Below are 24737 nucleotides of genomic sequence, written 5' to 3'. Positions count from 1 at the left end.
GTAAAGTCCGGGTAGAAGTGTATTTCAGCGTTCTGGTATTTAAGCGGTCCATGTCGTCTGGATGCCTGCAGGACCGCATCCCGGTCCCGAAAGTTGAGAAGCCGTGCCACGATGGGCCTAGGCGCCACACCCGACTTCGGCGGGCCGCCCGGCACTCGATGGGCACGCTCCACAGAGAAAAAGTTACTAAGACCAGCCGGTGCCAAATGGGTCTTTATCAGCTCCTCCACAAAGAGGTCCGTCGCCGCTTCCTCCGATCCTTCCGGAACACCAACAATGCGGACGTTCTGCCGCCTGGCACGGCCCTCAAAGTCCTCCAGCCTCCTCGAGAATTGGTCTGCGGTCATCCGCAGGTTCCGGACCTCGGTTTGGAGGTCCGAGACGTCAGCCGTTAGGCTGGAGGTCTTAATGTCCACGTCTTAACACGATCATTAGTCTTGCCCAGGTCGGCTCTAATGAGAGTCAGATCAACAGCCATAGTGTCCACCTTGTGGGTTAAGATCTCATGTTGCTGCTGCATGTCAGCCCGAAAACTGGTGATGGCCCCCATGATGTCGCTCAGGGTAGGCTCGGAGCCGTCAGGCGAGCCCGTAGGTGGAAGGCTCTTGGCAGAGGGTCCCGTGGCGGGCGGCGTCTTCGGCTGGACATAACGCTCAATTCTATTCTGTTGCGGCTGTGTTTTTCCGCGGACGCCTTTGTTCGACGTCTTGTCGGGGTCCCCTCTGCCCGCCATGTTGGTTCCGATGAGGACAAAGGGCTGCCCCAGCCAAGCCCGACCCCAGCGAGCCAGGTAGAAAATCCAGGCTAGACAGTTAGACAGGCCGATGAAAGAACGTGAAGTAGGCACTCGCACTCCGCCAGCAGGGACAACAGGCAAGAACTCCGCAGTCCAATCGTGCGGAGTGGCGGAGACCGAGGAGACAATGGCACAGCCCTGGCACGGAGTTCAACTCGACGTAGCTCAGCGTAGGAACCACCGATTCGACGGCGGAAGGTAGCACCCGCCTCAGTAGACCATCAGCAATAAGAATCCACCCGCGTGGAACAGGATGTTAGGCAGGATGTATGAGGAGGATCGGAAGGTCCGCGGAGCTCCGAGCTTACGCGGCCATCTTGGTTGCCCGCGAAGCTCCTCCCCCCCATCATTGGACCTTTGACGTTAGCTATCCTCTGTGGCTGGCTAGAGAAAAGGCTATCTGACTTTTGTGTTTGACGTTCTTGCACAAGGACCAGATTCCCAAAGCTTCAGTTCAGAAGTTGTTGTTTAACGTTGTGTGTCAGCTTGTCTTTTTATTTATCGCAATGTCACTGTGCTCTGGTGCAACCTTGTCTTACAGCTGAGGCAGATGGGTCCTGCTTGTTCACCCCAATACCATTTCTGAAGGGCATCGCCCGTGAAGCTGTGTTGGGGGTTGCAATAGTATCTAAGTACTTGGCACGGAGCTTGGCTGACTGATATCTGCACCAGCTTGATGTTGCCCATGAAACGGTCCACCATGCTGTAGGCTTGTGGCCATTAGGGCATTATTTTCTGATGATTTATTCCCAGGTATGCCATGAACTTTCGAAATGTTTCTACTGAGAAATGGGGTCCAATGTCTGTTCTGAGCGTTAAGAGAGGCGCCCCAGGCTGCAAATATGTCATCCAGAATTGGCAGTGTGGTGCCTGCTGATGTTGACGACACTTGGGAAGTGAGAGAAATCATCCATAATGACTAATAGGTATCCGCTGGAGTCAAATGGCCCATACAAGTCTGCAGCCAATGTCGACCACACAGCGTTGGGGGGGGGGTCAGAGATGTGCAGTTGCTCCAGCTTGTATGGTCTTCCTATGATCTGATAGAGGAGGCAGTTCAAGATAATGTCCTCCACCAGATGATCGAGGCCTGGTAATCTTACTTTTTCCCTCAGCATTTTCTTTGTTGCTACCATTCCCCTGTGACTCTCATGTACAAGGTTGACCATCTGCCATTAAAAAGTCTGCGGAATCACTATCCTGGACCTCGAAGAAGTATCCCCTGTTCCGTTTCTGACAGTTCTTGCTGCACTTGTTTGAATGCAAGTATCTCCTCTCTCATGACCCCTGTACTGACCAGCTGTCATATTTTACATTCCTCCACCTCTGTTGCTGTATAATTCCTTCGACTGCTTCCAGCGTGACATCAGCCCTTGTTTCTTGTGCCAGTCCCTCCATCGCGATTGAAGCAGGTTTGTTTTATTTCACACAAAATTGAGGTATTCTTCCGCCATTGAGAACGTCAGCGTTGCACGCAACAGAGGGTGCTGAAACATGCAGTCAGCAGGGTTGTGTTCCTTTCCTGGTTTGTGGACTATTTTGACGTTGTAATCCATCATGTGTATTCCCCATCTCCCAATGCGTGTAGACTTTTTGCATTCGGGTTGCCGTATATCATGACCACTGCTTGGCGGTCAGTCATGATGGTGAATGGCTTCCCATAGATGAACATGTGGTAGTGTTCACACTGCCACACCACTACTAAGCTCTCTTTCTCTTTTTTTTTTTTTCTTTGTCCTCATATATGCCACCAGATTTTGTATGCTACAGATGGGTCTCGCTGTTGCCTCTTATACTGACATTTTCGAGTCCGCCCTGGAGACAGTATCATAGCAGACAGGGATGTCCCAGAGGTAGGTTGTTTTCCTTATCCAACTCCCCCTAGCCGATGATGGCAAGCTTTAAGCCAGGGGGAGGACAGGACCGACACAACCTCTGGCATAATCATCGGACCATTTACTTGTTCGACCAGACCTCAAGTTTAGACCAGACATTCTCAGTATTCTCGTTACGTCCAACCATGTCCATCTTACATACTTCCATTATATATTTTAAGCATTCTGCAAATCTGGGGGGAGCTGTTGACTTCCACTCCTTGCAAATTTGTCTCCTAGCAATAACTACTACATAGAAGATAAACTGTGTATCCAAACTATTAATGTTATATTCTTTCAGTAAACCAAAAAATACAAGTCTAGGTGAACATATAATAGTTGTTGTCAATTTCACCTAAAAAAACAACTATCGCTCTCCAGTAGTCCTGAATTACCGGACACTCCAAAAAGATATGGACATCATCTGCTGCGTTATAGTTACAACGGGGACAGTAATAATTATTTTGCGTTATCTTGTGCAGTTTGGCCGGGGTCCAATATACTCTATAGACTGTAAATAAGTGATTACGTCTTAAATTGGCTGGTTTAATTAACCTCTGGGAAAGGGAAAAGGAATCTAACCATATTTTACTACCTTCTTCGGAAAGTTCCGCTATACTATTTTCCCATAAATTTATCACCTGCGAGTGTAGTTTGTTCTCTTCATCCTTGATTATCAACTTACACCAAAACGATACTTCTTTTATCCATTTCCCCCCCCTGCAAACTGCATCAAGAATAGCTGGATCTTTTTCCCGCTGCAGATTCTGACTTGACCACCAAGCAGATAATTGGTAATATTTAAACCTAGTCAGGTGTCCATTTGTGAGTTGTGTTAAAGAGTTCCAATCCATTAGGCCTGAATCTACCCATAGATCTCCCCACTTTTGTAGTCCAGCTATTCTCAAAGGTTGTGAGAGCTGATCTTGGAGACATAGGGGCGTTCCCGGGGAATCCCAAATTGGAGTGTATGTTTGATAATAAGGAATATTAAAAACCTTCCAAATAAACCCCCAGTTTTTAAGTGCAGTCTGAAGTATCTTAAGGTGAATTTTTAAAAAAAAATTCTGGTCTCCAAACTTGAATAAGAAATAATCGTGGTCATAAGGTAGATCATATAGTAAAGCCTGAAACAAGCGGCCCTGTGATGATGCGTCTAACGTATTCGCAAGTAGCCTGAAGTTTTTAAAGTGAAAGGCATGACAATATGATAGTAAGTCTGGGAGGGCTAAACCTCCGATTTTTAAACCCCTTCTCAATTTTTTCCAGGCTATCCTAGATGATTTACAAGCCCATATAAATGATCCAATCTTACCCTGGAGAATATTAATGTCTTTCAAAGAAAATGATAAAGGGATACAATTATATAAAAAAGTAAATTTGGGAAGGATAGTCATTTTAATGAGGTTAACTCGGCCATAGATATTTAGTGGCAGATTCCCCCATCTTGTTAAAGTTTTATTAATGTCTTTGACCACCGTCTGCCAACTAAGTAATGGTATGTTCTTTAATTCTTGAGTTAAATAAATTCCCAATTATCGCATTTTTTGTTTCACGCCCTGTATGATGGGTATGTTGTTATTCCAGCTCATTATCTCTGTTTTCTCCTTATTAATCTGGTAGCCTGATAATTTTCCGAATTCTTCTGATAGGTAAAATAGCCTGGGTATTGCTACTGAGTGATTAGAAGTATACAAGAGGAGGTCATCTGCATACAAGGCAGTTTTTAATGACATATTACCAAACTTGAAAGGTTGAATTATATTGTTGTCTCTAATTCCACAAACAAAAGGCTCCATGTAGACATCAAACAAAAGAGGGGATAAAGGGCAACCCTGTCTGGTGCCTCAAGATATGTCAAACCAATCAGATAACATTCCATTTACCAAAACTTTTGCCTTTGGGTTATGATACAATGATTTGACACCCTTAATAAAAGTTAGAGGGAACCCGAATGCCGTCATTGTAGCCCATAAATACTTCCAGTTGACCTGATCAAAGGCCTTAGCCGCATCTATCGCAACCAGGGCCAACGGGAGGTCTTTATCGTTAGCATAATCTATAGCCCCTATCACTTGGAATGTTAATTCGTTTAGCTGTCTCCCTGGAATAAAACCTCTTTGATCAGGATGGATTATAGATTTTATTATCTTCGATAGTCTGGTAGCTAAGATTCCGGAGTAAATTTTCATATCTGTATTTAAAAGTGAAATTGGTCTGTACGACTCTATTCATTTAGGGTCTTTATTAGGTTTTACTATGAGCGTTATAGTGGCTTCGGCCCATGAAGGGGGAATAGAGTAGCCGTGGATTAATAAGAGGTTAAAAAGTGCGCTGAGTGTAGGTAATAGCTGATCTTTATAGTCCATGTAGATCTCAACCGGCAGCCCATCTGAGCCTGCAGCTTTTCCCCCTTTCATTTTCTTTAGTTGGTTTAATATTTCCCCTTCTGTTATCTCACTTTCCAGGTATGTTTTATCCAGTTCTGAAATTTGAGGTAGATTTTTCAAAAGCAACCAGGTTTATATATCATCCACATTGGGGTCTTTATCTTCCGTGTAGAGGCTTCTCATGAAGCACCTTGCTTCCTCTCTAATCTCGGCATCTGCCTCTATCAGGTCTCCTGTCTGTCTTTGTAGTAAGGCTTTAATACTGTTCCTCGTTCTCTCTTCTCTAGATTTCCAGGCTAGGAGGGCTCCACATTTTTCTCCGTCTTCGAAATTCTTTAATCTACTGGTCTCCTCTTTTCTTTAAGAATTTTCTCGTCACAGACTTTAAGCTGAAGTTGTAGCTCAGTAACTTCCTTCTCTATCAAAAGAACTCTATTGGAGTTAGTTAGGATTGCATTTTGTAACTCAAGATCCTTTCTTGTTATTGCCGCCAAGTCTTCCTTTCTTTTTACTTTCATACTCTTTCTTTTATAAGTCATTAAAGAGCCTAAAACCCCCCTCAGAAAGGCCTTATAAGCCTCCCACACTACCTGGGGGGTGGAGGTGCCTGAGTTTATTATAAAAAATTCTACAGTTTTCTCTTTAACATCTCTTTTTACTTGGTCATCTAATAAGAGTGATCTTTCCAGGGTCCATCGGCAAAGGGAACACGACTTATTTAACGTCACACTTTTCACTCGCTATAATATAGTTGATTCGGTCAGGGGATCCAAAAGGCGAAGCCATTGTCTGGTATGTCGGGGGGGTTCCTCAGGGGGGAGGGTGTTCACTGGGTGGAGGGAGCAAAGGAAAAAGGATAAAAAATAAAAAATCCTCATATATAGGTAAATATATTTTGTATATAGCTATGGATGGATACGAGATGATAGCAGGGTTATGAGTAATCTATATAATCTTAAAGCCCTGTCATGGAACATCAATGGCATGGGGGAAAAAAAGAAACAGAATAGGATTTGTGAATTCTTAAAAAACTCAGATGCACATCTTATAATGCTTCAAGAAACCCATCTAGAGGCGGATATTTGTAGTTCTCTTTTTAAGAAATTAAGGTGGGTTCAGGAAATAATCTGCTCCAGGCAATCTGGCACCACAAGGGGGGGTATCCATCATAATTCGAGCAAATAGTGGGATAAGTTTGAAAAAATATGAGACAGACCAATCAGGAAGATGGTTGGTAGCAGTAATACATATTCAAAACATCCCGTATACACTGGCTGTGTACTATGGTCCGAATGATGATAACCCGGGCCCACTATCTAAGCTAGCGACAGCATTAATAGGGTCAATTGGCCCGGTAATCTTGGGAGGTGATTTCAACCTGGTCTTTGACCAGAAGCTAGATAGAACCTCTAAAGCCAAATATCACGCTCCCTCAAAATCACTCGCTACCTTAGATGCTATAATGAAGGACTTCAGTCTTCTAGATGTATGGAGGAAAAAATACAGAACTTTACCAGGGTTTACTTTCTATAGCAAGAAATATAAGAATTACTCTAGGATTGACCATTTCTTAGTTGATCAGCATTTCCTCACAGATATCAATTACCTTTCCTTCATACCGGTAGGGATGTCAGATCATGCAGCACTGGAAATGGTAATTGTATTGAATTTATGTCCTTTAAAAATAAGCTCTCTTTCTCTTGTTGAGAGTATGCCCTTTCTACATCTGTCAGGCTTCTACTTCCATATGCAACAATGCACCTCAGTGAGTCTTGTCCAGATGAGAAGGGCTTCCAGTCCCAGCGGGCTGGCGTCAACAGTGAGCTCAGTACATAGGGACGCGTTGTAGTAGGCAAGGTGATTAACGGCTGTGACCGCCTGCCAAATGCCCTTGAATGCCTTGCACACACTGATGTCCACAGGAACTGTTGTCCTTGTTTGTTAAGTTCTTGAAGTGGGGTGCTCACTGCGGCAACGTCTTTGATGTAGCGAGCACAGTAATTTGCCAGTCTGAGAAATGACCTCACTTCTGTAAGTTCTGCTGGGGGCTCTGCTTTGCATAGCATTTCGCATTTGCTTGGGTCTTGCTGCATTCTCTTCTGAGAGAAGATGTGCCCAAAAAAGATGAGTTCTCCCTTTCCTCACTCACATTTGTCCGCATTCAGGGTCAGTCCAGCTTTTTCCAGTTGACTGCATACCTTCCTCAGTGCCTTGTTGTGCTCCTTATTCCTGCGACCAAAGACCAGATTGTAGTCGCTGTAGTTTAGATAGTTCTTTATGGACCTTATCACCCTCTGTACCATCGCTTGGAATATTTCAGCTGCGGATGACACCTCAGAGCTTAAGCGCTTGCAGCAGAACAGCCCCAGGTGAGTGGAGAATGTGGTAATGTAGCGGGACATACAGGTCAAGTTCCAGCTGGTGATAGCCTATGAATAGGTTTAGCTTGGAGAGCACACAGGCTCCATTGAGGCAACTGATCATGTCTTTCAGATGAGGGCATGGGTGCCTTTCCCTCTCGATGGCTGTGTTCAGTATTTGCATGTCGACGTAGATGCAACTTTTCTGTGTGTTTTTCTTTGGCATGGCCATGATGTGGGACACCCACGGCGTTGGTCCTTCAGTCGACTCAATCATATCTTGCACAAGTAAGCTCTTCAATTCTTCCTCTAACTGTGGCTGGATGTGCACTGGAACTCTGCGGTGATTCTGAGCTACCGGTTTGACAGCTTCGTTGATGTGAAGGGTGACCTGCAAGTACTTCATCTTTTCCAGCCTTTTTGAAGAACACTGGGTACTCTTTCAAGATGATGTGGTGCTCAGACATTTGATATGTCAGGGTCCGAGACCCATCAGTTGAACTGTGATGTTGCGCAGTAAACACAGTGCTGGTATATCTTCCCTGAGGATGTGCATCTCTTCTTGCACCAACGTTCTTCTGTCCCATGGCCGGTGCAGGCGCAGACGTGCGGGTACTCCAATCTACAGATTCTTGTCCGCACTCCTTGGGGTAACTGAGCGACTACGACACGGTATCGATGGCGGTGAGACCTTTGCGCTTATTCTTCTTGACTTAAGCGCTGCTTTCGATACCGTGTCCCACTCCATCTTACTGGAGTCTCTCTGTTCCCTTGGTGTTGTTGGATCAGCGCTCCCCTGGGTGTCCTCATTTCTTAATGAGCGCACCTTTCAGGTTTTCTCAAACAAAGCTGAATCTGCGACTCATTCCTCTGCCTACGGCGTCCCTCAAGGGTCTATATTGAGCCCTTTGTTGTTCAATATTTACATCAGACCACTTGCTTCCATCGTAGAGGACGCCGGTTTGTCTATATATTCATATGCAGACGACACGCAGATTGTGTTCTCTTTGTCTAGCAGCAGGGTTCAGGACACTTCTGCCCTTAAAACCGGCCTTTCTCGTGTTGCAGCTTGGATGCAAACGCATCTGTTAAAGCTCAACGGAGACAAGACCGAGGTGATCATACTAGGCAAACACAAAGATCTTTGGGGTTCAAGACACTGGCCCAGTGATATGGGTCCTCTGCCTACCCCCGTGCCTGTTGCTCGTAACCTCGGTGTCCTAATCGACGACAAACTCTCGATGAGGCAGCAGGCAACTAAGGTCGCTGCAATCTGTTTCAACACTCTTCGCTGGTTGCAGAAGATCATATGGATGTTGCCTGAGTCCACTCGTAGAACTGTCGTACAGGCCCTTGTGATGTCCCATATCGACTACGGCAATGTGCTTTATCTAGGAGCAGATAAAGCTACAATCAATAAACTCCAGGTTGTACAGAACTCAGCTGCTCGCCTGCTGCGCAATGTCCCACGGAGAACGTCCGCAATGCAAGCTCTACGCGACCTCCATTGGTTAAAAATTTAGGATCGTGTGGCCTTCAAAACTTTGTGCATCCTCTTCAAGATTCGTCAAGGTTCTGCTCCTGCCTACTTGCTCAATCTTGCGCAGCCATATCAGCCTGGCCGCCTTCTGAGGTCATCTAACAGTGGCAATCTTGTGATTCCCAGAATCCGATTGGCAAAAATGGGAGGCCGTTCATTTGCATATCTAGGACCCAAGATGTGGAATGCTCTCCCGTTGGCGCTTAAAACAGAAACAAGTCTTCTGGCTTTCCGCAAAAAACTGAAGACTCTTCTGTTTTAAATTTTTCCGGTCTAGTGTCTCCCTCTTTGCAGTTGTTTGTTTTCTTCTCCAGTCTGTCCCTGGCGCCGGGAAACCCACTGCGGGTAGCTGTGCGCAATACAAGTTCAATAAAATAAATAAATACAGAGGAGTATGCTCTCTCTGGTTGGTACGGAGGCAGCGTTGACTTGTCACATCTGCCGTTGCCCCAGCAATATCATGAGCTTGTTCTGTTGTTCGTGTTCTCCCTTTTTCCATATGGATAGCGTGCAGTTTGGCCCTGGTGTTAGTCCTGGCCATGCTAGCATTTTGTCTAGTGTGTGCATTTCTTTTAGTATTTTTGTGCGAAACTCAGTGAGTGACATCATTCAATGATGAGCAGCTTAATTCCTGCCTTGTATCAAATTTGTCAAACTCACAGTAGACCACTAGTTTGCACACCGGGTCACAAAATCGTCAAGGGACTTATGCGCTCTTTGGTACGCCGTACTCAACATGTAGAGTTCGAAGTCGACATTCCGCTGGGGGTTGAAACTGTCTGTAAGGCATTTTATTTGGCCTTTGTAAGTAGCTATAAACTCAGGTGGGAATGTTACAAGCATATCTTCCACCTCGTTCCCGATAATGTTTATGAGCAGATCCCTGACCCATTCATTTATGTAGTTTTTGCAGGTGGCACGCAGATAGTGCTTGAAGCGCCTGATCCATTTCTCCCAGTGAGCGTCCCTCATTTGAGAGTCAAAGAGATCACAGGACTGAGGGCACAAGAAGATCGAATTTGGTATTATATTCTCATTGCGTTCATCAGCCAAGTAGGTCGTAAGTGGTTTGCAAGCATGTGATGCAGTGTGAAGTGTTTGTTGCTGATGTGCTTGCTGGTATCCCTTAGGAGGAGTGCAAATGCAGTGCCCGTTAACTTATTATTCGTAATGCTGCAGTTCAGCTTCATTATTGTTTGTGGCGCCTGACTTGAAAACGGCAGCCGGGGCTCCGAATAAGCTCATAGGCCTAGTCCCCTGACCTCAAGATGGCCGTAGAGGTGGTCATGCTCTTGCGAGATCTCGTGTTGCAGTGAGATCACCGCACGTGTAGCTTAAACAAGGCAAGAAGTGCTGAGGCACTTAATGCATGGACCCAGCAGTGGCTCCACTCTAACGTGGTCAGGGTGGGCTCCAGAGGCCACGCTTTGTAGTAGTCTGTGGCAAGCGACCATGGTGGGCTCTCGACATCACTGTGTAGGCACTGAACTGTTGCAGCGCACTCGGGGTGGGCTCCCGGCTCTAGTACCGCTTGCAGATGAACATTGGAGAACACACTAAGCATCTTTGCTTGTGTCCGGTTTACCACCCTTGTCGCCAGATGTTGTGTCCCACTGTCCAGGTAATAAAAAAATTATGATGGGAGGCTGGCAGGTGAGTGTAGGGATTTCACTATTAAAAGCTCATGCAGTCACCTCTTCCCAGCCCTGTTTCTGACCCTCCGTTTGTCTAGTTCCTGCCTTTCCTGACAGGTAGCGTTGTCCACTCTTCTGCAGTCCGGTGTGAGCAGGGTTCTAGTGGCCTGCTCCATCGCGTTTTTATGACAGTAACAAATGAAGGATACGCTCAACATGGAAAAGGATAAATATACGCTGCCTAAAAAAAACAGCAGTCGTTCATAAAAATAAACATCTGTCTCTAGAAATGACTTAATTGTACAGATACTCACTTATGCTGGAAAAAAAGTTGGGAAAGCAGTGTTTTTTATGAAGCCAATGATGTCAAAGGGCTCGGATTCAACAATTTTATCTTGGAATCAAAAGTTTCAGGGAAAGAAAAACTAAGTTTTGTATGAGTTTTTTTTTTTTTTTAAACAAAAGATATTCAAACAGCGACATATATGACCATGCACTGTATCCTTGTTGGTGAAACTTTGTTTTTCACTTCAGTTGGTACTAGAAGCAAATGTAATTTCAGGATTCCTACCTTGCTATGTATTGCAGCCAACCTCCTCCATTTGACTCCGAGCATGAAAATCTTTTATCCATGTGACTTTCCATTTCAGGGTTTGTATGCCTTTTTGGTGTTATATATTCATAATGACCATACTTTTCAAATGTATCTAAAACAAGAGAGAAGCAAATTACAAAATGTTGCAAGCAGCTTGCATGCGTCCACAAGTTTAAGCTGTCATATTTGAATCCCCTTCTACAAAGAGGTACATTTCCGTACTCAACAAGCCCTAAAAACTGCAGCACTAAAATGGAGCTGTATATTTCACTTCTCACTCGTGAACAGATCTAAAATAAATATCTATGATCCAAAACATCTCAACCAAATTATCTAAAACTATAAAGTGAATTTGGTGGGAATTGTAAGCTTAGGCAAAGCATTTAGGAAGCTCCTCCTGCATCTCATTCTTTGACTCTTTACTCCCATCCTGTATGCCTCCCCGTTCCCCCAGTAGGGTTTGACTAAAGAGCTTCCCTGCTCCTTGCTCCAGTTACACACAGCTTATAGAGCCCATGTAAAAATCTGTTTTTGCTGATAGGTGTTTTATGTATTAAATATAGATTATGGATTTAAAAGTTATGTTTTAGAACTTCTGGATTTCCAACAATCGGTGCTTGTCTCATCCCCTACCTAACGGCACAAAGCCATCACAGGTTATCTGAAGAGAAACCAATGACCCACCTCTAAATCAAAAGGCTTAAACTCTGTAACCTTACCATATGGCCAAACGCTATCGGTCACAGAGAGTCTGATTGCCATGACACAACCTCTTCTAGTCTGCTGGGACTAATATATGCCTCTAAATGTGTTTTTTTTGCCCTTCGTGTGATAATACAGTCTAAGGACCAAACACGGGGACACTCCTCAGTTTTGTAAAGGACGGGGGAAGCTTGACTGCCATTAAGGACTCCCCTAATCTCATGAACAATAACTATACAGTCACTGGAGTGGCCAAAATATGGAGATTCCTACTTCAGGCCTTTTGGGCAGTTCAGGTTGTGGTTCCTTTCTATAAACTATGCAAAACAATTGCTTTGTTCACCTATATGTTTCCATTTTCAAAGTGTCTTTCAATGTGCCTATGGAGTTAAGATGTCATTAAAATAAATCTATAAATATAAATATATGGTGCCTTGCTCCTGTTGTGGATGGTCTCACTTCATGGGGACCCCATGTGTGACACTTTAGAAAGGACAGAGGGTGAATAGAATGAATCACCGTTGGTAGGAAAAATACGCAAAGACATAACAGAGCACTGGCTAGATTAAACTCAAATTGGACAAAAGAAAAAGTATATCATCTTAACTGGCAACTAGGACAAACCGGGCACTAACAGGGTCTCACCAGTAAGTACACACAGAGACGCTGCTCTCCACAGCTTAGAGCTGCAGAAATGAACACAACTAATATTGACAGTTCGTCAGTGAATTTGTTTTCCCTTCAACTGTGGATATGAAGGGCATAATTTAGTTTTGATCCCATACATATCCATAACTCACATGCTGAGTGTGCCCACCAGAGCTGAGGCGATGACAGAATTCTGAATATTTGCCACAGCCCTATTACAAGATGAGATAGAATGAAGAAAGGACCTCCCTATGGCAGACGAGAGGACCCAGGTTGATGATGTGACCATTCTTGACAACAATTGTGCTATCTGTAGCATAGCAGTTGCTATTTTATATATTTTGAGCATTTGTGACATCTATTTCTGGGACAGCATTGGCCCTTCCTTGACACACTACAGTTATTCTAAAAATATTCTGAATTTCACTGGCATAAGGATGCTCAGGGGGCTCATCCTTCATATATTATGGGTGCTCCTCGTAGCGTAGGACTATTGCTGCTTGCTGTTTAATAGTGCCATTGAAAAATCTATCTCAGATTTACTAAGTATTACAAACTATTCTGGCGTTACCAGAGTTTGGAAACTATCTCTGAGTAACCACGAGGGGAGACAACAGGGAACGCCAAAATAAAACTAAAGCACGTTGGATTAAAATTCTTGATACATATTTCTCTGATGTTTGCAGGAAAAACAAGATTGAATTTAAATACATTTTATTTGCTTAATGGTCAATTGATATTACTTAAAGATTAAACTGTAGTTAAAGAAGAAGAAACAGAAATGTTACAGATAACAGTATGAACAAGTTGCTTACCTTCGGTAATGCCTTTCCTAGTAGAGACTCTATCTAACCACAGATTCCTCACCTTGTGAATTTTCCCAGGCAGCTGACTGGATCCAAAAACTTTGACAGTAATTTTCTTGCACGTCAGTAGGTGACTTTTTGAGGATCTGTCCCGCCCTGGATGTGTCAATGAGGCCAGCATATCTGCACAACCGTGAGAGCTGACTGTAGGAAGCGGGCTCTTTTTAAAGTGTAAACTGTGTAAAGAGTCCAGGCAAACTCAAAGAAATTACAGAGGCACAAATAACACCCCAACTGCTCTAATTTGTGGTAGTGCTAAGCATTTATTGGAAACACAAAGGCAGTAAATGAGACACATACTCAATAAAGAAAAATCCGACACCAATTAAAAAAAATAACACGTTACTACTATAAGAATTTAGATACCAAGATAATCGGATTCAGGTAAGTACTTTTCGAGTTATGAATTTTTACAGTTTTCAAAAGTTGACAATGCAATTTTTAGGAGCGGTAATGTTATCCTATAGGGGAAAACCATGTACTGCATTCAGGCATTAAACAACGACTTACAGAACCAATCTTATGGACTTAAGGTGAGTATGCGGCAAGGTCCAAGGCCGCACAAACAGGTCACTTCGGGCGGCATTGGGGCAGCCGGGTGCAGAGATGCTTTTCAGCAGCGTGCGCCCGATGTTATCCTATGGGGGGGGAATATGTACTGCATTTGGGCACTTCACAGCGACTTATGGGACCAATCTCCTGGACTTAAGGTGAGTATGGGACAAGGTCCAAGGCCACACCAACAGGTCACCTCTGGAGGCTCTGGGGTGTCCGGCTGCAGAGGTGGATTATCTGTTGGTTGTCCCATTTACTTTTATGTGGACCAGTCCGGTTAAAAAGAGGGTGCAAGCTGAGACTGGGTGGTCTTTCAGGCTGAACCAACAAGGGGGCTCAGGGCTCACACTACTCAGGGACACCTTTGGTCCTCTTCTCCTCATACCAGGGTAGGCGTACTGGTACCCAGAATTTGGCTAATATTAGATGTTTGGGTTTTGGTTCTCTGCTGAATAATAGTTGAAGGGCCAGTATTGCATAGTTAATTGGGAACCATAGCAGTCTGATTCTCTTCAGGTTCAGTTAATGACCACCAATTGGCAGGGAATATGGAGGCAAGAAATCTGATTGTTTTTTGCAATGACTTCAGCACTTTCTACGTCCCATTCTCTTAAGTTATCTAACCTTTTCATAATGCACTCTACAGCCAGTTTCATCTGCTTCTCCAAATTTGATATCAACATGAGAACATTATGTTGTGAAGATGATGATGTTGGTCGATCTGTACATGATTCTAATCTCACCCTTTTCTTTGGTGGGCCTTTCTTTGCTTTAGCTGGAAGAGAGTGTGTTGGTAAAGTCATTGGGATTTTTATTTGAGGAGGCTGTAGTTTAGGGAGCAATTTTGAAATAATTGAGGCTCGCAGGACCGGACTGGGGACAGAAACTGGCCCTGGCACACTGTCAGCCAGCCACCCCTGGGGTGAGGGAGAGCGCAGCAAAGCAGTATGCGAGGGCCGGTTTCGGCCGATTTTGTTACTGGAGGCCGATATTGCCGACCCCTGGTAAAAAAAAAAATGCCCCCCCCCCCCAGGGGTTCAAAATCGGCCCCCACCCTAGCGGCCCACCGGGGAAAAGCCCGATGCCCGCTATGGCCAGTCCGGCCCTGCAGGCTCGATTTGAGTGCATCTGTGGAAGAGGTTGCCTCTGCCATTAGAGTTTGCTGTCTGTCTGCTGTTTTCTCAGCCATGGATAAAACATCTATAATGGCTCGCTGGGTGGCCTCCAGCCTTTTCTCTACATTTCCTATTTCTTTCCTGATGATGTTCATTGTCCCTGATAAGAAGTTTGTAATGGAGCCTGAGGTAGATACCCTTTTTGGCCAAGGGAGTCTTTCTTTTGCCCATTTTATTTGTTTATAACATAAATCGCAAAAATAAAAGTTATTACTTACAGGATTGGTGCAGATTAACGAGAGGTTGCCCAGTCCAGCTTCATCCTTCCATGGATGGGCGCAGACGGAAATGCACCTGTGGGGTCCAAGGCTTCCTCTAATGCACCGGAAATGGTGATGGGCGTTGTGCGTGGCATCTCCCACCTCACAGGGGTGGAGGTGGTGTCGTTAACCAGCTCCCGCTGGCTTTTAGCAGTTTTGGAATTAATCTCATTGTCTGGTCCTAGGCCCCAGAGGCAGATGCCATGGGGGTCTGTGAGGGACATTTGACCCTCACAGTCTCAGCATGGTTTAAAACCAGATCGTTTTGCCAGTGACATTATCAAAGAAAAAGGCGCATAGATTTTCTTTTGCCAAATTATCGACTAATGATCTACTGTCCTGAGGAGAATTGTTATTGGCCCTGAGTGCAGTTTACAACACCGTATCCCACAAGCTCCTTCTAGAGAGGTTGTGGAACTGTAGTATCCGCTAAAGAGCATTGCAGTTGTTTGCGTCTTTCTTGCAGGGCCGTTCTTTTGAGGTCATGCAAACCCCTTTTGTTATCAGGTTCTGTCATTGAAGCAGGGGGTGCCATAGGGCTCCTCTTTGAGCCCTACTCTTTTCAATATTTATCTGCGACCCCTGGCTGATATCATCGAGCATTACAGGTTTGACATCATATCGTACGCCGATCATAAGCAGTTGATTGTCACTCTAACACAGAACTTTATCATTGTGGTGGTCTCTTAGAGAGCCTGTTTGTCAGAGGTAGCCCAATGGATAAACCTCAATTGCCTAAAATTAAATGCAGGCAAGTCTAGGGTCCTTATTCTGGCCAAACAGCCATAAATCTGGTCTCCAGATTGGTGGCCAACTAATTTGGCCCCCTTCCTTCACCAAAGCCTAGCGTTAAAAACCTAGCCATGTGGTTTGATGAAGACCTTACCTTTGTCAGTCAGATCACAGCCTTGGTAGGCAAATGCTTTGGGATTCTTTAAACCCTGAAGAACATCATTCGCCTTTTGCCTGAGTCTGTCCAAAAAACGGTGATTCAGGCACTTGTTATCTCCCGGTTGGATTACTGTAACATCCTCGCCCTTGTTGCCTCAAATTCCTACCGTTAAGAAGGTCCACATTGGGGGCAGGTCCTTCAGGTTTTGGATGCCCAAGTTATGGAACTCTCTTCCTCTCTGTCTTAGGCAATTTCAGACAGAGGCCCTGTTCAGGAAATATTTGAAAACATGGCTTTTTACATAGGCTGTTCTTCCAGCATTTTGTAAACCTTCCTTGGGTGTTTCTGACTATGCAGCGCTGGGACTCTTCTTTCCAAGTAACTATCGCACTTTAGAAGTTCCATTATTAATATTAATATTATTATTATTATTAATTGAGTGCTCTAGAATGCGTCAATGGCACAGAAAAAGAAAACTTATGTCAACACGATGATACAAGGGGACGGGGCGGTCCCTTTTATGACTCCAGTAACATTAGAAGGCATTGAGTGTGATGCAGAGATAGAGCCGGTGTCCCCTACTAGCATGGGTGAGTTGTTGAAAAGTTTCTTAATCCAGTTTGGTGCCTTGGATAGTCAGAAGAAGAGGAATCTGCATGTAAAAATATCCATCAGAATATAACATCACTTTAACGTTTTGTTTTTTTCAATGATTTTTTCAATAATAATAATATATTAATAATTGCATTTAAAGAGCACCTGGTTACACTGGGCCAGTGTGTCCCCGCGCTAAAGTACCAGCCTCAAAACAGCAACAACACATGGACTAAGGCTAAGCCTACAGTTATGCAGCAGGAAATAAATGGGTCTTCAAACCTTTCCGAAAAATAGACTCAGAGCATTCCAACCGGAGGCTCTGAGGAAGTGTGTTCCACAGCTGTGCAGCCAGAAAACGAAAAGAGTGGCCACCCATCCTGGCTCTCTTAATGTAAGGGACAAACACCTTTCCTGTCCCACCAGATCTCAAGTGTCTGGTCGGTGCATAGGGAGTTAAAAAGTCACAAATGTAGGAGGGACCCTTCCCTTGTAGAATCCGATGACTGACGCACAGGGTCTTGAACTGCACTCTCTCCCTAATAGGAAGCCAATGGAGGGAAGCCAGAGCCCTTTTTGCGGAGGCTCTCCTTGGAAGCATGAGAACCAGTCATGCTGCTGCATTCTGGATGCACTGCAAACTCCGCATACATTTGGCAGTAGCACCCAGATACAGGAGATTGCCGAAATCCAGGCAAGAAGTCACCAATGCATGTACCATAGTCTTCTTCAATGCAGTGGGCAGGGTGTCTAGAGTTTTTCGTAGACCCCATAAAATTCCAAAGCAGGTGCCTGCCACCCGCTTGGTGTGGTAGTCAAAAGACAGCTTATTGTCCACCTAGGTGTAGGAGTGGGACCCAGAGACTGGGGCCACCATGCCGATGACCACACAGAAGGTGCCCTCCTTATCACCAGCACCTCAGTCTTGCTGCCATTTAGTTTTAGGCAATTGTTTGCCATCCACACAGCCAGGATACAAAATTGGCAGCAGCCCCAGCCTGTGCTTGGGTGAGGGAGACCACCAACTGGGTGTCATCGGCATAGGACAGAGTTTTAATCCCAAACTATCTGAGATTTTAGCCAAGGGGGCGACATAAAGATTAAACAATGTCGGGCTCAGGGTAGATCCCTGAGGCACCCCCTGTGACAGCTTGACGTTCCTGGAGTAGTGCGTACCCTGTATGACTTGAAAGCTGCACTCAGATAGAAAGGATTCCATCCACTTCAGGGCGCCACCTGTAACACCCCCTCTCTTGAGGTCCTGCAGCAGGGTATGATGGGCATCAGTGTCGGAGGCGGCACTTAAAGCTAAAAGAATTAAGGCCGCTGTCTGGCCTTCGTCCACATATTCACGAATAGTCTCGATCGAAAACAATAGGGCAGATTCGGGGGAATGCAGGACCCTGAATCCTGACGGAGTTGGATGGAGAAGGTTGTTTTTACAGATATGTTCAGTAAGTTGTAATTTAACAGCCTTCTCCGCAACCTTCGCAAAATAGGGGAGCAGGGAGATAGGTCGTAGATTGTCAAGCAGATCTGAGCTAATGTGGGGTTTCTTTTGAAGAGGGAGAACAACTTCCTCCTTCCATGTTTTTGGGACCACTCCTGAACTAAAAGACAGCTCTAACAGATGTTGCACCAAAGGCTCGAGTACCTTAGGGGTAGCTGGGTCCCTTGGTGAGCCCGATTTGATACGGATGGCTATCTGCTTAAGAGTGTCAAGGGAGGGCACAGAGAATTCATGAAGACCCTGTGTTTCCAAAACAACAGCAGGTATCACCTCCACCATATTGCCATCACGAGCTAAATCCGGAAAGGAGGAGTAAATATCTTCCACCTTATTCGCTAAATATTCGGCTACACGATTGCAGGATGGCCATGGGTGCTGCAATGGATGCCGGGGAAGATATTTCTTGAAACACCTTAAACAGCTCTCTGGTTGAGTTCTCCGCTGTTTCGATCCTCTCCTTGAAATAGGCTGCCTTTAACTTTCTAATAAGCGCATGCTAGTTCTTCAGGCAGATTTTATATTCCTTTTCCAGGTGTACTGAGAAAGCTATCCTCCAGTGACTTTCAAGGCGCTTACAAGCTGACCTAGCGCTTCTTAACTCCTCACTAAACCAGGGAGCTGATTTGAGTCTTTTCCTAGACATTTTTTGTGTCCAGGGTGCGGTGCAATCAAGTGCACCGCACAATACGACTCTCAAGGGCTGCGCAAACCAACTTTGCATCCGAGCTGCACGGTGGTCCATCCCTCAAAATCGTCTGATTAAAATTCCCCTGAGAAAAGCCAGCCCACTTCTGAATTTAATACCAATCATAGCTTTCTCCTGCATTTTTGGCAAGGGCAGCTTTAGCGTGAAAGACATCAGGAAATGATCAGATCACAACACCGGAAGCGGGCATTCCACTTCCAGCGTGCCCCAGTTGGCAAAGATAGGGTCAGGTAAGTGGCCTAATGTGTGTGGGAAGTTCAGATTTTTTTTTTTTTAAACCTTTATTGCACAGTATCAGCAAAACAAATACGGGCCCACAACCGTCCGGCCGGCCACGACATCATTTAAGCAATTTAGCAAGCTATACGGCGACTCGGTAGTACATTAATACAATATAACAACAGCCTGGGTTACACGGATATCTTCGCGCTACCGAGAAAAAAGGAGAAGTTAAGGTTAATTTTTAAAGTTTTTTAAAGTATGTTGCACAGTATAAGAACTAAGAAGGATCAGAGGCCAAACAATCCACCGAAGACATGAGAGGGCAACGTCCACCAGAAGAGATCCAACAAGCAAAAGACATAATCAGAGTAGCGGCACAGGGATGATATAACAGGATAAACAATAACAAAATATATTGCATGCCAGTCGCTGCCCCCCTCACTCAGAACCACCCTACCGACCCAAGGAAGAAACAGGGAAAGGAAAAGATTTTAAGAATAGAGAGAAAATAAGGCCCATAGAAACTGAAACGGACAAAATAACCCCCCCCCCCCCCAGCCCCCACCCTACACGCATGCAGAGGCTACGGCCTACCCCCCCCCAGCAGTGTGTCTGTCGCCCAAAAAAGAGTACCCGAAATACAGACATAGAAGAAAAGGAAGAAAGAAAGGAATCATATAAAACCGGAGGAGGGCCATACGTATGTGCTCCCGACAATCATCATGTACATTCTCGGCCACCCATCCCCGGAACCCCGAACCAATGTAAAATAGCGTTCAACTCCCCCGTCTATCCTCCAGAGTCCCAGCAGTGCAAGCAACCGCAGTCCAAGAGAGGGGGAACATCCTCAACCCTGCCCCCTGCGATCTGATGTATCGACGTAGTCCAGCTGTACTGTAGCCATCTTGGATGAGATGGGCGAACGGAAAGACCGCAACAAAGCAGAACGCTGTCCACCAAGGTCCGTCCATCTCAAAGCCATGTGTGCAACAACAGTACAAAAGAGGGCAACGCATTGCAGCAATCCTCCACGGTCGGCCGGCCAGAGCAGTAGCATCAGCTGCAGGATAGAGTAGTAAATGTCTCCAATAGACCACAAAGGAGTTGTCGGACACGGCGTCCGAAGACGGGTCCCCATCCATTGCACAAGCCCACAGACCCCGGACCACTGCATCACCATAACAGTCAGCATCCCGGGGGTATCGGGATCACATACCTCCAACGCCTCCGAGCACACCTGGGTAGGCAGTCCACAGTAGTCGGACACAAGGTGTGGCGCAGTGCCCCGCAATCGAGAGCATGCTCGGCCAGTCGGGGGCACAACAGAGAAAATAGCATCCAGGCGGTCCCCTAGATCCCAGGCGTTGTCGCGTAAAGCAGTTCGAAAATTACCCATGGCGCTCAGAATGTCCCCAATCCGCAATGGTGCCTCAGGAGGGAAGGATGCAGCAGGTCCCTGCACACGGGGCTCGTGGACTCGTGTTAGCCCACGAGACTGGTCATCAACGTCCCCATCAAGTAGCTGATCACCTCGCCGGTGCTCCGTATAGCACAGCCGGGCCGGGGGCACAGAGGGAGCACAGTCCATTTTTTCACCATGCACGGTGCAAATGTAGTGTTAGCAGCGGCCGTATCCCCAGTTGCAGCCCGGGATCGTTAAGTACAAGTGCTGAATGCTCGATTTTTAAAATGGCACCCACCGAATCGCTGAGTGAGACAAGAAAGCAAACAAAGCCATCCACGGGCTGGGGCGATGATACAATGTAGCAATCGCAGCTGCAGTATCTTCCCAGCGTAAAGACGAGCGGAGCAGAGTGGGACGCAACAGCGGAAAAACACAATGCAGCCGCTGCTCTCCGCCGGCCGGCTCTGCCCCGTCTGTAATGGCCGCTGTTGTTGTAGTTAGTGTAGGAAAGAAGGGTCCCAGTAGAGCTTAATACATTTACATGAGTTTATTATAGAGAAATCAGAGGTAGTCACACACAATGTCAATTAATCACAATGCATGAGCCATATCAGTTGGTCAATACAAGTGCCCCAAGAAAGGAAAGGGGGTGGGATAGCGTGATGCTGTGAGGGAAAAGGACAGTGAGGGAATAAAGTTTGTGGGGGGCTCGTCCGGGAACCCCCCTCTTAGAACAGTTGTTGTAGTTAGGGCCGGCCGTCCCCGAGGAACAAAGACCCGGTCAGCGCCAGTCAGCGTCAGGGAGAAGGCGAGGACGCCCCGTCGCTTCCACCGCAGGGAGCGCGCAGGGAAACACACCGTTGGAGTCGGAGTCACCTCCCGGATCCGAAAACTCGACTCAAAGACAGGATTGCTGGCAGGATAGGCCGCGGTACGGGAGGGAAGCGAGAGGATCGGCGGAGCCGAGGGATTAAGCGGCCATCATGGTTGCAGGCTAGGCTCCTCCCCCGGGAAGTTCAGATTTTAACAAAAGTTGTAACACTGCCAATTCCTGGCGAAGCTCTTCTGCCCCTGAGTTGAGTGCATCATCAAAATGCAGATTAAGGTCGCCCAACACCAGTAGCTTTTAATACCAGAGTGCAGGTTGGATAAGGTAGTTAATCAGACTAGATGAAAATCTCATATGGGGTTCCGGGGGTCTATAGATCAACAGACCTTTGATGACATAGTTAAAGCCTGTCTTAAACATAAAAGAGCCTGCTTCGCTGTCTGCTATGTCAACTGGCTCAAGAGAGCAATGAATCTCATGTTTAAAAAGGATAGCGCTGCCCCCTCCTCTGCCAGATGGTCTGTCCACTCTCATAATCCCATATCCACTAGGGAGTGCCTCCAGAATTTCTGGTGCAGAGTCCACATCCAACCAGGTTTCAATAAGGAATAATACATCCACTTGACCCTCAGTCAGATGGTCGTAGATCTCGATTGTATGCTTCCTAAGTGACCTACAATTAATTATGGAGAGCCTGAGTGAAAGGCCTACCTCCTTATCCTCTGCTAGTACATCCGTCATAAATGAAAAGTGGCTGCATTGCCCTCAGTCTTAATGCTGTGTTTACATTGTTCATCCACCGTAGGGCAAAGTGCATGCAGCATCTGGGAATCATAGCGCGCCTAGTTTTTAATCCAGCAGGGGTTTTGGCCCCTAGCCCCAGTCGGCCGCGAACGGGCGCAGATGGGCTTGCCTTTGGCAAGTCTTCGGCGTGCCAGCGGCGCGCCCGCTGCGCGGCCGGCGAGTCATGCTGGATTTATGGGCAGACTCTTTCAACAACTAGAGCGCTGCCCGTCCTCACCAGAAGTGCCTGGTTCTGTCTTCACAGCCCTCCGCGCAACGGTAGGACGCCGCGTCGGACCAAGGCAGGAAGACCCTTAATCGAGCACAGGTAGGCAGGAAACCTCCCTCAAAGCACCCCGTGAGGTAAAAAACACACACAATGCTCCTACCGCGTATTATAAAAGCCCAATATTAGACACTGTTAAAATTGCTACTGATTTCAGCCGTACCGCAAAGCGGGTTCAGGGACACTGCCACTGCCCTTCTATCCGCTGCGCGACCGCTGAGTCATGCTGGATTTATGGGAAGGCTCTTTCAGCAACTAGAGCACTGCCCGTCCTCACCGGAAGTGCCTGGCTCTGTCTTCCCCGCCCTCCACGCAACGGTAGGACACCGCGTTGGAGCAAGACAGGAAGACCCTTAATCGGGCACAGGTAGGCAGGAAACCTCCTTCAAAGCACCCCGTGAGGTAAAAAACACACACAATGCTCCCGTCGCGTATTAAAAAAGCCCAATATTAGACACTGTTAAAATTGCTACTGATTTCAGCCGTACCGCTAAGAGGGTTCAACGACACTGCCACTGCCCTCCTATTTTCTATTTTTTTTTTTTAATTGCAAAGTATGATCTTACTACCACACATAACTATGCACCCAATGTCACCAGGGTTGGTCAATACCCCACCTGTGGATGGCCAGCCAATGAGAGGGCTTCACACAAAGAAGAGGTGTCATTTTAATAATAAATAATGCAGGTCTAATAGCTTTCTCAAGGAGTCACCACATCAATACAGAAAAAGAAGTCACCACATCATTATAAAACAAGACAGGCCTATTGGTTTTGTCAAGGATAGCAGCATCTTGTATGAAGAACAGTCCAATGGCTTTGTCAAGATGAGACTACATCATTATAAAACACAAGCCTGGTTGTTTTGCCAAGAAATCAGCCGCAGCCCGTGCAGGTAACAGTGGTGGGGCCCGGTGGGTCGGGGGGGGGGGGGGGGGGGGGGGGGGGCAGGGTTCGGCATTGATTTCGACAGACAATGACAAGGGAAAATTAATTATTTAATTTTCCCTTGTTGTCCGTCAAATACCCCCATCCCGACCCACCGCTCTTACCCGCATGGGCCGCGGTTGCAAGGAATCACTACATCAATATATGGAAGCAAATCTATTAGCTTTGTCAACAATAATAAACATGTGTCAGAGTCTGTGTTTTATCATCCTACTCAGGCCACGTTATGCAGCCATAACAACAGCCATAAGGGACCCCTGCAAAACTCAGCTGAAGAGCAAAAGCAAAAGCCCCATCTCTGGGAAAGCTTACAAACACCTAAACTTTCCCTGGAGTCGCATTTATACAACCCAAGAAACATAGGGTTACTTTTACAAATAATTTCTGGGGAGCTGCTGCTCTTCCTCCAGTTCCCTACAACACTTTTGTAACATGATGGTGGTAACCCTGCAGGTGGGGCCATGACGAAGCATAAAAAGCATATGCAAATTAAGCAACGAAGAATATTATAGGGTGTTCCTTGCTAGGAGCAGTGAATATTAAATGAGCCCCATCCGCTCATTTATTATAATTTTTTACCACCATTTAATTTTCTTTTTGGGTTCCCATTCCCACCTGGGTCATCCACTATCATTTAATTACTGAGGGTTGTGAGGCGAGCCCCAAGGCACCCTTTCCTAACAGCCTGTGTGGGAGCTAGCAACATTACATGTGTACTTGAGCTAGGCAAAAGCAGAATTGTTTTTGGGCTCCTGTTGGCATGAGCAAAGACGCAGCTGTGCTCCTGAACAAAGGGCGTGTCAGTGTTGCAAAGGAGTCGGAAACTTGTAAAAAAATGCTTGAACAATTCTTACTTCTGCAATCATTCACAAAGGATTGTCAACTCTCCTGAGTATTGAGAAGTTGTTTTATTCTGTTATGAGTGCCACTTTGAAAAACTCGTAACAGAGTAAAACAATTGCAGAAGACTCTAGAGTGTCGGCAATCCTTTGTGGATGATTGGAGAAGTGATGATTGTGAGGTAATATAAATTTTATGGTCATGTTGTGTTCCCTAGCGAGTACCCCACCGACTCCATGTACGAGTTAAAAGTGCATGTAACTTCCCTCCTGTACCAGCTATGAAGACGCAAATACATTTGCGTCCAACGTTAACTTGTCCTCTTTCA

General features: G+C 45.9%; 1 long non-coding RNA gene across 1 annotated transcript in view; it reads right to left on the bottom strand.

Annotated features, from left to right (window-relative positions):
* The window catches only part of LOC147691890 (uncharacterized), an 83650-nt gene extending 60786 nt beyond the window's left edge, over positions 1 to 22864 (bottom strand). The window contains exons 1-2 of the long non-coding RNA XR_015299797.1: positions 22786 to 22864; positions 11166 to 11301 (exon numbers count right to left, since the gene is read on the bottom strand). This is a non-coding gene — a long non-coding RNA (uncharacterized LOC147691890). The remainder of the gene's footprint in view (positions 1 to 11165; positions 11302 to 22785) is intronic.
* Positions 22865 to 24737: the final 1873 nt, after the last annotated feature.

Source organism: Lissotriton vulgaris, chromosome 9 (genome assembly GCF_964263255.1).
Source record: "Lissotriton vulgaris chromosome 9, aLisVul1.2, whole genome shotgun sequence".
NCBI classification, from domain to species: Eukaryota; Metazoa; Chordata; class Amphibia; order Caudata; family Salamandridae; genus Lissotriton; species Lissotriton vulgaris.
Note: the sequence above shows the minus strand (reverse complement) of the source record. Positions and strands in the feature narration are given on the sequence as shown.